This window comes from Lepisma saccharinum, chromosome 22 (genome assembly GCF_977018435.1).
Source record: "Lepisma saccharinum chromosome 22, izLepSacc3.1, whole genome shotgun sequence".
Taxonomy (NCBI): Eukaryota; Metazoa; Arthropoda; class Insecta; order Zygentoma; family Lepismatidae; genus Lepisma; species Lepisma saccharinum.
Genome location: NC_139250.1, coordinates 52,820,025 through 52,833,361, shown reverse-complemented (window position 1 = coordinate 52,833,361; position 13,337 = coordinate 52,820,025). Strand labels below are relative to the sequence as shown.

The 13,337-nt window shown below is 38.2% G+C and overlaps 1 pseudogene; it reads left to right on the top strand.

Annotated features, from left to right (window-relative positions):
* The first annotated feature begins 309 nt into the window (after positions 1-309).
* LOC146004876 (protein GVQW3 pseudogene) lies at positions 310-660 on the top strand (annotated as a pseudogene).
* The last annotated feature ends 12,677 nt before the right edge of the window (positions 661-13,337 follow it).

Here is a 13,337-nt window from a genome sequence, read left to right as displayed (position 1 = left end):
ACAGGGTGTTTCAGAGTGAACCAGACACTACCTTTTTCTCGACAACGGGAGATCGTATCAAGTTGAAACAAAAAAATTCACCACTAAGTTGGTACCAAAGAATCCGTGGAAAGTACAAGGTGAGTCTGAAAAGTTCGGTGAATGATACCATCTTTGAAAGACCGTGCTAGTTAGGATGACACGCCCCCGCATGCGCATTGAGAGACATGTCAACAAGCGGCCCCTATCCTGCAAATCGCCGAAGTGAAGTAGTAGTGCACGCTGCGACAAAGCTAACGGAGTGAGTGTGCGAACTCGTGTCATTGAAACATGGAGCGCAAATTGGAGCAACGCTTTGACATGAAGTTTTACTTCAAATTAGGGAAAACGGCGACGGAGACTCATGGAATGTTAGTGCAAGTGTACGGTGTTGAAGCAGTGAGTAAAAAGTGTGTGTTTGAGTGGTTTAAACGCTTTAGAGACGGAAAGGAAGGTGTCGAGGATGAGCCGCGTTCGGGTCGACCGTCAACAAGCACAATCCCAGACAACGAACGAGTAAGACGGATGCTTGCGGATGATCGGCGACTGTCTTTGAGAATGATCGCAGAAGAGTTGCAGATAAGCAAAGACAGTGTACGCAAAAAAGTTTTCGAACTTTGGAATCTCATTTCTCATGTGTGATTTGATCTTGATGCATTACCGATGCGTTAAACAAATTCTAAGGCACTTTTGTAACACCTCGAAAAGGAGCAATGTGGTACAAGAATTCAGTCATAACTTTTCCTGGTTAAAGATTCGTCGAAAAAACCTTCACCATTGCATTTCTCTTGAAATTCTAGCCTGATTTGTTATATCATATCACCCTTTCCAACTTAAAATTCTAAAGTTGAATTCAAGAAGGTGGACATCAAGATGGCCGCCGCCCGTGCGGGTGGCGTCAATGTGGTACCCCCTTGGCATGGCAACGATTAGTCATCACCATTTCCATTTGGCACGGTGCAGTGGCCTTGTACCGAGGGTGTTAAATGACATTTTGAGCCACCCTGTAGAGGAGTTACACTGTGTATAATTGTCCATGACAGAAATAGGTTAGGTACAGGTGATCCTTAGTTGTGTGTGTCAAGTAGAGGTTCGCCGTATTGTTGGCTGTCATAATGAATTCAACTTAAATCGTTTTCAAAAGAAAAGGAGTGATGTGATATATTAAAGCATGCTAGAATTTCACGAGGAATGAAGCGGCGTAGGGTTTTTCCAACGTGTATTTAGCCAGCACAATGTTATACGCATATATTTCACTTACGATATATGCACTTTATAATGTTGTCAATGTTCCTTTGAACACACTCGTTTACGTCTCTCTAAATTGCATAGAACATTTTGCAAAGTATCAGGTGCAACAACATCGAAAGCAGAAATTATGCCTTCGCTGAGATCATCAATATCACGGACTTATAGTGCATACATTATTGTCTTCAAATGTGTCTGAAGATAAAGGTCCTAAGTTGATAGATCTGGTGAATGCACAGGCCTTTTAATATATAAACGTCTAACAATCTATATACCGAGAAATTTACCATGATGAAACTGGCACAATGTTTCATTAAAATTGTTACAAGCATGCAGTAGTAACTTCTTGCTGGTTAAAGTTTTGTTGTAAAATAATTTCGTCTCTTCATTTCTAGTGAAATTCTAGTGTGATCTGATATACTACATACTTTCCTTTGGACATATTTTGAGTTGAATTCAATATGGCTGCCAACAACATGCCAGACATCTGGTAAACACACACAACTAGTGATCCTCTTGTACCTAAATTCTTCATGTCATAATCAACCGAGAATAACACCTTTGAACACACTCGTTTACGTCTCTCTAAATGGCATAGAACATATTGGAATGTAGCAGCTGCAACATCATCTTAAGCAGAAACTATGCCATCGCTCATATGATCAATATCACGGACTTATAGTGCATACATCATTGTCTTCAAATATTTCTGAAGATAACAGTCCTATGTTGATAGATCTGGTGAATGCACAGGCCTTTTAATAGATCCATGTCTGCCAATCAATCTACCTAGAAATTTACCATGATGAAACTCTCACAATGTTCCGTTATCAATTAAGGTTCCGTTGTTTAATATGGACCAACCAATCCTGTTCTCCATACCCCATACCACTGCATTATATTATCAGCACCAACTATTCGGCTGGGACCTGTATACTGTAGATTATCAAATCACAGGTATTGCATATTCTTTTTAAGTACTTTCACCGTGAACATAAATATTAGCTTCATCACTGAAGAAATTTTCATTCCAAAGTAGGCGTCACGTTGTAATTGTTTTAAACATCTTTCCCAATAGTCCTCACTATTCAACTCATCGGATATTCGTGCTGATTCAAATAATGTTCAATGGTGCATTAATCTCATTCCCGAGATGTCAGTGTGGTCTCCATTAATTTCTTACACGTTAAGAATACCTTGATGACTTGTTTTTAACACCTCAAAAAGGATAAAATTGTTACAAGCATGCAGTAACATCTTCTTGCTGGTTAAAATTTTGTTGGGAAAGATCATCGTCAAGTGAAATTTTAGCTTGATTTGATATACTACATACTTTCCTTTTGACATATTTTAATTTGAATTCAATATGACGGCCAACAACATGCCAGACCTCTGGTTGAAACACACAACTGGGGATCTCCTTGTACCTAAACTCTTTCTGTCATAACCAATTATACCCAGGACAACTCCTTCACGTTTTGTAATGGGTGTTAACGGACTTTTGACTTATCATAGTTCATGTAATGAGGTCTTTAACAGTCTCATAGTTACACATATTATTTTGCATCTTTTGATGCCACTGCAGTTCCTAAATGATCTTTAATACTTTTTAGAGTATGGCATGAGGTACGAAATATATATTTCTAACGATTTTTGGTGATATGTGTTGCAATATTCAAGATCAAAGTCAAGGTCGAGTGACAATATTTTATTTTTATCCAAAGGTTTGTTTGTTATATACCATTGGAAAGCTTGTTCAATTCCCTGTACAATATGCTTCAATTTAGCTTCCAAGAGGAAACAATGGCGGAGTCAAAGCACATTTAAGTAGGCTAGGCAGGCTCAGAAGGCTATTCCTATGAATTTTGACCTTAAATAATTTGAAAATTACAATACGCACTCAGAGATACTATGTTCCATGTATAGTTTCAACTCCCAAACTTTCAAAAAAATCTAAGATCGTCACTTTGAAAATTTCACATATCTCTGTTGATTTGGTATGGAATGACTCTTATGCAAGATAATTTGATTTAAAAAAAATGTTTGCTTTCAGATGGTTGAGGAAAGAACTTGTAAGACTGAAATTTCGCATTTAAAAAGTTTTCGAACTTTGGAATCTCATTTCTCATGTGTGATTTGAATATTTCTTTTAATTTTCTAGAAATCTGGTAAATATGTGGCTTCAAAAGATTGGCTCTATATTGCAATTTTTAACAATATGTTATTATGTATTTTATATTTTACATGCAATGCAAGCAATGAGAGAAAGTTTACAGATATTAATTCGGCAAACCTACTAGCCTCTTCGATATACCTGGACCCTACGAACACCAATCTTAAACGATCTAAGAGTAATTTAAGGCAATGAAAAGGGATTTATAATCACACGGAAAACTATTCTCGTTGAGAATATTAATGTAAGAAGTTTTATAAATTAAGAAATTCAAATCAAAAAGCAAGATAACACAATAAGCATAATGTTCTATTCGGAGAACATTGCTAGAATAATTTCTTATTATAAAATCCGTAATATTTTCTATTCCTTTTCTGTAGACAAACTACATAATGATAAAAATGAAACGAAAAGCGTTATTTTTCAGGATTCGACGTAAGTTTTAGGAATATCAGCGTGTGTTTCATCCATCCCTAACAACGATAACTAAATTCTGATTGTACGTGGACATGCATTGAAATCATGTCATGAAAAATTTGCTGACATATAAATTGGTAATTATATTTTCCCCTTGTTATGGTGACTGGATGTCATGAGAATCAGTTTTCTTGACTTACTATTTATTCAACCCAACCAAGTAATTCCAGGTATTACACCCCGTACGTACATACTTCTGTACTCGGGAAAACAAACGTCGAGCTACTGCTCGATGCACAGTCTGACGCCAAGCGATCAGCTGTTTCGAGTGCAAGTACTTCCTCCAACTTATATCGCTCGAGGGCGTATGTCAAGTTGGCCCCCCACGTGAATGGGCTAGATGAAAACAATATTGGGCCAGAATCAACACTTAATGGGCTAAATGGGCTAACAATTATTTCTGATTGGGCTAACTCCGTTTACGAGATATTCGGATTCAAGAAATGGGGGGCCAACTTGACGCCAGCCCCCCAAATGAATGGGCTAGCAAAACTAATCATTGGGCTAGATTCTCTGTTGAATACAAAGAATGGGCTAACAAGAAATTTTGATTGGGCTAACACGGTTTCCGAGATATGCGGTTTCAAAAAATGGCGGCCAACTTCAGCCCAGCGCAACAAAACGAATGGGCTAACAAAACCTATTATTGGGCTGGAATCTCTATGGAGTGGAGTGGCATCAAGTTGGCCCCCCAAATGAATGGGCTAGCAAAACTAATTAATGGGCTAGATTCTCTGTTGAATACAAGGAATGGGCTAACAAAAATTTTTGATTGGGCTAACACGGTTTTAGAGTAATTCGGTTTCAAAAAATGGGGGCCAACTCAACGCCAGGGCCCCAAAATGAACGGACTTAAACAATTAACTATTGGGCTGGATTCTCCATGGAATGGACGCAATAGCACAACAATCATTTTTGATTGGGCTAACACCGTTTACGAGCTACAAGGTTTCAAAATTGGGCGCAAGGCGTCAAGTTGGCCCCCAAATTAATGGGCTAGCAAAACTAACAAATGGGCTAGATTCTCTGTTGAATACAAGGAATGGGCTAACAAGAAATTTTGATTGGGCTAACACGGTTTTCGAGATATACGGTTTCAAAAAATGGCGGCCAACTTCAGCCCAGCGCAACAAATCGAAAGGGCTGACAAAACCTATTATTGGGCTGGATTCTGTATGGAGTGGACGCAATGGCACAACAATTATTTTTGATTGGGCTAACACCGTTTACGAGCTTCACGGTTTCAAATATTTTGCGCAATGCGTCAAGTTGGCCCCCCAAATGAATGGGCTAGCAAAACTAACCAATGGGCTAGATTCTCTGTTGAATACAAGGAATGGGCTAACAAGAAATTTTGATTGGGCTATCACGGTTTTCTAGATATCCGGTTTCAAAAAATGGCGGCCAACTTCAGCCCAGCGCAACAAAACGAAAGGGCTGACAAAACCTATTATTGGGCTGGATTCTCTATGGAGTGGACGCAATGGCACAACAATTATTTCTGAGTGGGCTAACACCGTTCACCAGATATTCGGCTTCAAAAAAGGGGGCGTGGCATCAAGTTGGTCCCCCAAATGAATGGGCTAGCAAAATTAATTAATGGGCTAGATTCTCTGTTGAATACAAGGAATGGGCTAACAAAATTTGAAACCTTCAACACATATAACAAAATAGAAATGTTATACAAAAATTTTGCAATTCTTCTACACTTACAGTTTTACAAATTAAAATAAAACATTATAATATATGCAGTGTTATATAATTACAAAGTGTAAGACTAACAAGGGAGGTTATCTTAGTGTCCCCCTCCGATTTCCATTAAACTTGGCAGGCGTATAGTGGGGCCCAAAGGAAGAAATACGTGTTTTTTTTTTATTCAGCTAAAAACGGTTTTAGGGGGCAAACCCCCGTCAAATGTCAAGATTAGGACAAATTGAAGTGAGGATCTGACCCCTGTGTCCCTCCGATTTCCATGAAACTTGGCAGGTCTATAGTGGGGCCCAATGGAAGAAATACGTTTTTTTTTGTTTCAGCTAAAAAACGGTTTTAGGGGGCAAAACCCCCTCAAATGTCAAGATGAGGACAAATTGAAGTGAGGATCTGACCCCTGTGTCCCCCTCCGATTTCCATGATACTTGGCAGGTGTGTGTATAAACGGGCCCAAATGAAGAAATACGTGTTTTTTTTTGTTTCGGCTAAAAAACTTTTTTAGGGGGCAACCCCCCTTCAAATGTCAATATGAGGACAAATGTAAGTGTGCATTTGACCTATGTGTCCCCCTCCGATTTCCATGAAACTTGGCAGGTGTATAGTGGGGCCCATGGAAGAAATACGTGTTTTTTTTTTTTGTTTCAGCTAAAAAATGGTTTTACACGGCAAAACTCACTCAATTGTCAAGATGAGGACAAATTGAAGTGCGGACCTGACCCCTGTGTCCCCCTCCGATTTGCATGAAACTTGGCAGGTGTGTGTATAAACGGACCCAAATGAAGAAATACGTGTTTTTTTTTAGTTTGGGCTAAAAATCTGTTCTAGGGGGCAACCTCCCCTGAAATGTCAAGATGAGGACAAATTGAAGTGGGGATCTGACCCCTGTGTTCCCTTCCGATTTCCATGAAACGTGTTAGGTGTATAGAGGGGCCCAAAGGAAGAAATACGTGTTTCTTTGTGTTTCGGCTAAAAAAAACTGTTTTAGGAGGCAAAACCAGAAAACCAGCCTCAAATATCAAGATGAGTACAAATTGACGTGTGGATCATCTGACCCCTGCGTGGAATTTCACAGGTGTATAGAGAGGCCCTATGCCCCCTGTTTCTTCCTATGCCATATTTACGTGGTTTCGGGGTCAGATCCCCACTTCAATTTCTCCTCATCTTGACATTTGAAGGGGGCCTCTATACACCTGCCAAGTTTCATGGAAATCGGAGGGGGAGACTTAGACCTCCCTTGTAAGTGTATTAATTAATTACAAATCGCGCACGCCCGTACACACACTATATATATATATATATATATGTATGTATGTATATTATATATATATGTATATTAGCAGGTAACAATATGTTATAAGCACATTCTTACTTTCCAAAGAAGCGCATGTGGGATGGCAAAACGGATCCGGATCCGAAAATTCCGGAACCGGATCCAAAAGTACCGGATAAGGATCCGAAAGTTTTGGATCCGGATCCGAAAGTTCTGGATCCGGATTCGAAAATTCTGGATCCGGATCCGAAAATTCTGGATCCGGATCCGAAAATTCTGGATCCGGATCCGAAAATTCTGGATCCGGATCCGAAATTTCTGGATCCGGATCTGAAAATTCCGGATCCGCGGATCCGGATCCGAAAAATTTTAGGATCCGGATTTCGGATCCGCTTGGATCCGGATCTGGCCATCCCCAATATAGAGTGAGTGAACTCCTGTTATCGATATACAGGTTATTTTGTGGTGACGAATATGGGAAAGAAGGCAACAAATTGGTTGAAATTCGGAGGTGACTACGTGCAACAGAAGGTAGAATTTCTTTCGGCTGTTTTAAAACATGCGAGTAACTTTCTGGAGAATGATAAATTTGTTGTTCCTTCTCCGCAACATGAGTGCTGGCAAAATATTGCTGATGATTTCAACAAAACTTTGAATGTTGACGTGGATTTATACTCAAGTGTGTTGCGACAGACGGAATGTACTGAAGGACCTGAAGAATGAATTGCACGTAAGTACAATTTATTTTATTTACTCTGAAGGTTTAAACCAGTGAAAAGACTTCATCGCATATCTTATACTGTGTTTGACTATCACATGGTTTGGAAGGTTTTTGTTCCACAAGAAAATGTTTGTAACCCTTCTGAATTATTGTCCACTACTATAAATAAGTGGGTTCCAAATTGGACCCACATTTCGATTTTCAAGAGGAAAAAGTTTTACACTCTCTGCGGGCACGTATCTAGAACTTCATTTCTGGAGAGATCCAAACCAACTGATTAATAATAATAATAGTAATAATAATAATAATAATTATAATAATAATAACGTTATAAACAGTAGTGGCGATTCGGTGACAACACTAAAGGGGAGGGGGCAAGGACAGTTTATTTCTCTTGGTAGCCTTGACTTAGCATTATGATTATGTACTACAGAGTCAAAAACGGGCAAAAAGCGAATGCAACCGCACCCCTGGCCCTCTACTTACGGAAACTATTTATAATTAACTGAAAATAATATTATGTCTATTAATGAAACTATTATTAAAATAAAATAATAATAATCATTATTATTATTTTAGTTGTTGCTTTTAGTTCACTTGATGCACAGATAGGCTAATGGGGACTGGACATACAGTTTAAAGTTGGATCCGAACCACTATGTGCTTACGCTGGGTATCGAATCTGTGAGCCTATGATTACAGTACGCCATCGAGGAGGCCTCTCATTATTATTACATGAATAGGTAAAAACAGTATCTATCTGAGTTCTAGTTAGGATCAGTAAAACCAGTCGTCCTATCAATGGAATTAATGTTTGACTACCGAAAAGGTTGTTGGGTGCAGCTTAAGAAAAGTAAACACCTGCTAATTATTTTTATGCGTATTATAATCAGCAGTGATACGTATAAAGTTCCACAAGCACTGCCAATACAAACCCTGATCATAACAATGTAATCCTTATATGTAAGTTCTGCGGAAATAATTCAACTGTATATTTACGTCAGTAAACAATATTTTGATTATTTAATTTTTGGATTAACAAGCGGGCTCTCTTGTCCCTCTATCTAAATATGTCCTTGACTTTTCTAGAAATTTAACCGCGAATTTCTAAGAAAGTGGACTCAACCACAAATGCAATGATTTGTTGGACTCTAAATGTAAATTTTAACGAAATGGAACGCTTTACTTTCGATTACATGCGTGGTTCTTTTTGTCTATGGTTTCTACTGCCAGGGCCGGCCTAGGACTGTCAAGAGGGCGGTGGCAATTTCCTCAACAGGGTGCCGACAGGCAGTTGGGATGAAAAAGGCACCGAATGTGTTTTCTGAAAGGCACTGAGAGGGCTACCCGGGATTTTGCCAGGTGTTCTGGTGAGCCAGTCCGGCCCTGACTACAGCTAGGAGATTAGCGACAAGTAAAATGGAGTGCTGTATTAAAATTTAATGAGTTATTTTAAAAATATTTACACACGCATGAAATAATGCAAAATACATTGGACACAAGGCTTTTGAAATTATTGTGTTTTATTTTTTTTTTAAATTTAAACAGAAGGAAATCGTAAATGGTAGTCAGTTAATATCGTACAAAAGGGAAAACATTTTTAATTACTTTGTCTTAATAATACTAATTTAAAACATCGATTTGTTTAAGATAAATATATAATTCCATATTGTTATTTTACGTGTAATCAAGGGTTAGATTTTGTTTGACTGACTTGAAATTGTGCTGTTCCGGTTCATTTCTAGCCTTGTAAATTTTATGTTAATTAACTCCCGCAGTTAACAACTTAGTGTGATGGATCAAAAGTTCTTTCAAGGAGTACAGTCTAATACATATTTTAAAAAAATGTGCAATGGGACATAGTCTATCATAAGATGAAGATATGCGTTAGCATAGGTCCTTCTACACTAATCAGTAAATTTGAAGTGTATTAAACATGAAAAGTTTTGACAGACCATGTTGAAAGATATTAGTTTGTATGTAAATACGCATTTTTTGCAAACGAAGTAACCCCACCGAACAAAAACACTTCTACGCAACTGCTTCTGCAGCTGCATGTATATTTGTACAAAGGGCAAGCGTTGGTCGACAACATGACTGTATTTATCAATTTTTCTTTCCCATCCAACGTGTTTTCATGGAATAGGGTTTTACTGTTGCATATGGTATGAGCAGCTTGATTGGCGTCCTGAAGCTCTCATTGCGCAAAACAAAGACAATGAAAATGGTGATGACAATATGCTCAACTATTGTTCACATTTCAACTGCTAAACGCAGCACATTGTTCCTCATTGCGTGAACACTTGTTTATAAATCTGAGCTATTATTGACTGTCGGTATTTCTTTCCTTCATCACGAAGCCATGTTTTTTTTTTTTTAACTCATGTTCTCCGCACTCCTTAGATGAAAAGGTGTTCCGAACAAAGCAATTGCGACAGAACAACACAGAAACACTTTGGGTGTACAAACTTCAACCTATTGAAATTCAATCATTTGGAATTTAATGGAATGAAATGTCAAAGTTTGTAACATGAGAGTTGCGAACTAATACTCGGTGGGTATGTAAAATATATTATTCCAGTTCAGTTCAGTTTTTAATCACCATAGATATAATTCTTACATAACATTTATGGCGAAAGTGTACCATACCACATCTAAAGTATTAGGTTACAACCCCCCATGGAATTGTTCCAAGAGGCGGAGAAAATTTTAAAAAATCACTCACTTGTCCCTTTTGAGTGAAAATGCCCTTTCCTTTTATCATATCCTTAGCAACCCGTTTCCACGGGCATGTTCTTTGCTCACTTTCCTACATGCCATGTATTCGGTATTTACTCGAACTTACAGGGTGTTCCGCAACCACTTTTCCAGCGAATACTAAAAAAACCTGTGCCGACCTTTTGACTTATATTAGGACGTGTTATATTTTTTTTTGTTGCTGTTTGAGCGCTTGTGGAGAGCTATATTTCACACAGGAGACGATGCCACTAAAATGCCATTCTCACTTCCACGTAGTATATAGCTATATACGATTACATCACCACGGGCGCCTAAACCGGGAGAGCTAGGTGGGTCCGGGCCCCTCCAGTTCTCGTTTGACCCCCTCTTATAGTGGGCCAATATATAAATTTCAACATATTACATAACTTTTACACACAGAAACTTCGCATACAACAGGTGTTGGAAATTACGCAGAATTCTGCTCTGAAATGGGCAGAATCAATAATATCACTCAGTTTGAGTACCATCCTTGTGCTCGTGCGTTTACTGTTAAAAATCATGTAGCAATTTAAACTAAGAGCCTACTGTTATTTTGATATCAACCTACAATATACGTACCCGTTCTTTGCATTAAGACATTGAAAAAACAAAGCTAATATTTATCGTCGTTAAAACCGTAAATATGCAACACGGTTATGTTTTTATTGGCTGAAGGTGGAAAGTAGTGAGGGTGGGTAGTTGGGGTACCAGAAATCGACCTCGGCTGGATGAAAATTTTATCTTGGACCTTCCTTTTTTATGTAAATATGTGTGAAGATATTAAATGCCTAATAAGGATTTTAGGAAAATCTTAAAGGACTGATAAAACATTTAACAAAATAGTTATTTATAATGAAATTGGCTGCACTTTACAATGCTCCGAAAGTACTTGATTGATTTATAGGATAACTGAAAATTTTCTTAACTCCTATAAAATGTAAAGGAGTTCAGCTGGGTACAAATGGTCATGATAGAAACAGGTTAGGCCCCGGGGGAACCAGATTGGTGTGTTCCAAGCGGACGTCCACCATATTGAATTCAACTCAAAATTTTTATAGGCGAAGGGGAGATGATAGGCGCCGATTTCTTCAGAAATTTGGGGGCCAAAGGTAAGTAAAGCATAAGTTCTGATTTCTTACTGTTTGCGGGAGTGGGGGGGGGGGACAAAAGTTTTTTTTTTTTAGTTGGGTTTTACACTTGAAAAATTGTAATTGCTATAACTATCTTTGACAACAAAACATATATTTCAGGGTACATCGAACTTTATTAGTTGAACAAAGAATTCACTGTACTACTGTGATTATGTAATTGTACAACATAATACTTTACATGTGTCCTCCTCCGTAGCCGAGCGGGTTAAGGCGTTCACTCGTCTTACTCGTTCGCTGCGCGGCGCGGCGTAGGTTCGAATCCGGCTCTGGTCGGAGTTTATTCGGCCTACGTATAGGGCCGGTGGCAACCCACCATCGTGAGGAAATTGGGAAGCTCCGAATGAGTGAGCGGTAACCCGTTCAAGAAGACCTACAATAACGGCTGGGGGTTCGTCGGGCTGACCACCCTCACCCCAACACTGGTCTAAGATCTCCAAGCTGCAACAGGTGGTGAAGGAACAGTGTGGGGGGAGACCAGCAGTCGGTAGGTAAGCCAAGACCCCCATAGGGCTGGCGCGCTGAGGGTTAAGTTAATACTTTACATGTAACTTTTGACTGAGAATTAAGAAGTTTGTCAAAACTTCTTCTAGATTCGTTTTCTGCTAAAATAGGAATATCAGGACTGGCTTTACAGTTTCATTTGAAATCGAAATATCTGCAAATATTTTACGTGATAAAATTATATGAAATTTATTGCATTTATGTGTGCATAAAGTGGGGCAAAATTCTGCTTATTGTGATGGAATGTTAAAAGTTATAATTTATATAATTTTATAGATTGTAAAATTTCAGCAATTCATATTGTGAGAGCTGTGAAAGTATTTGGTTCTTGAAAGAAACTACATGAAAAATTCCAGAGGAAAGGTCAGTAGTATACTCTTCTGAAGCAGATTATTATCGTATCTTCAAACCGACTACTTCCTTAGAAAAGTAAGGAATTAGCCTGTAGCATGATTTTTTTTAAAACTAAACTTAATCTTATTCAACAGTTTCACACACATTTTAAACAATTTTCATCGAATTGAGATTTCCAAGAGCACAGGTCAAGTGAAATAATTAGAAATACAACGGAGTAGAATAGTTACAGTGAGTTCAATTATGTTCTTTCTAAACAAAATAAACTTTTTGTGTTTAGCTATTAGATAGTATGGATGCTTATAAAAGCAGCAACTTGGGGTGGTCATATTAACACAACATTATGTCATTAAGGAAGTCTAAAGTAACTCTCCACTAATTTCCAGCTTCACGTTATTTTCTGCAATAATTGACCAATTTTTGCCTGAAGTAACTGGCTAAGAGATTCAATTTGGCCAGGGGTGCCCACAGGGGGGATTTTTTATTTTATCTAATATAAAATTTAAAATTTATATATTATTTCCAAAATAAATGTGAAGACGTTTTCACCTTAAGTACACCATATTTAATCCATTATATGCAGAAAATGAAGTATTTAAAGGTAGGGATGATGCCCACAAGTGGGTTTGTGAACTCACGTTATGTCCAAGGAACTTATTTTTTTTTGGGGGGGGACAATTTTCTGTGATGGAAATCTGGTGTGAAACAGTACAGCATTTGACACAAGTTCAATTACGTTATTAACTATCCATTGCCGTTACATAAACAGCAAATTCTAGACTGCCAAGGAAATTGTAACGGGTAAAAATATTATTAAGGAAGTGGGGATATCCGACTCTTACACATTGGGTCTTAAATCGACACGTGGATTCTGGTGGGGGATTGAGAATTAAACGTTTGGGGGGAGGGTGGCAATATCCGAATATTTAATATCATTGTTAAATCTTAGATTAT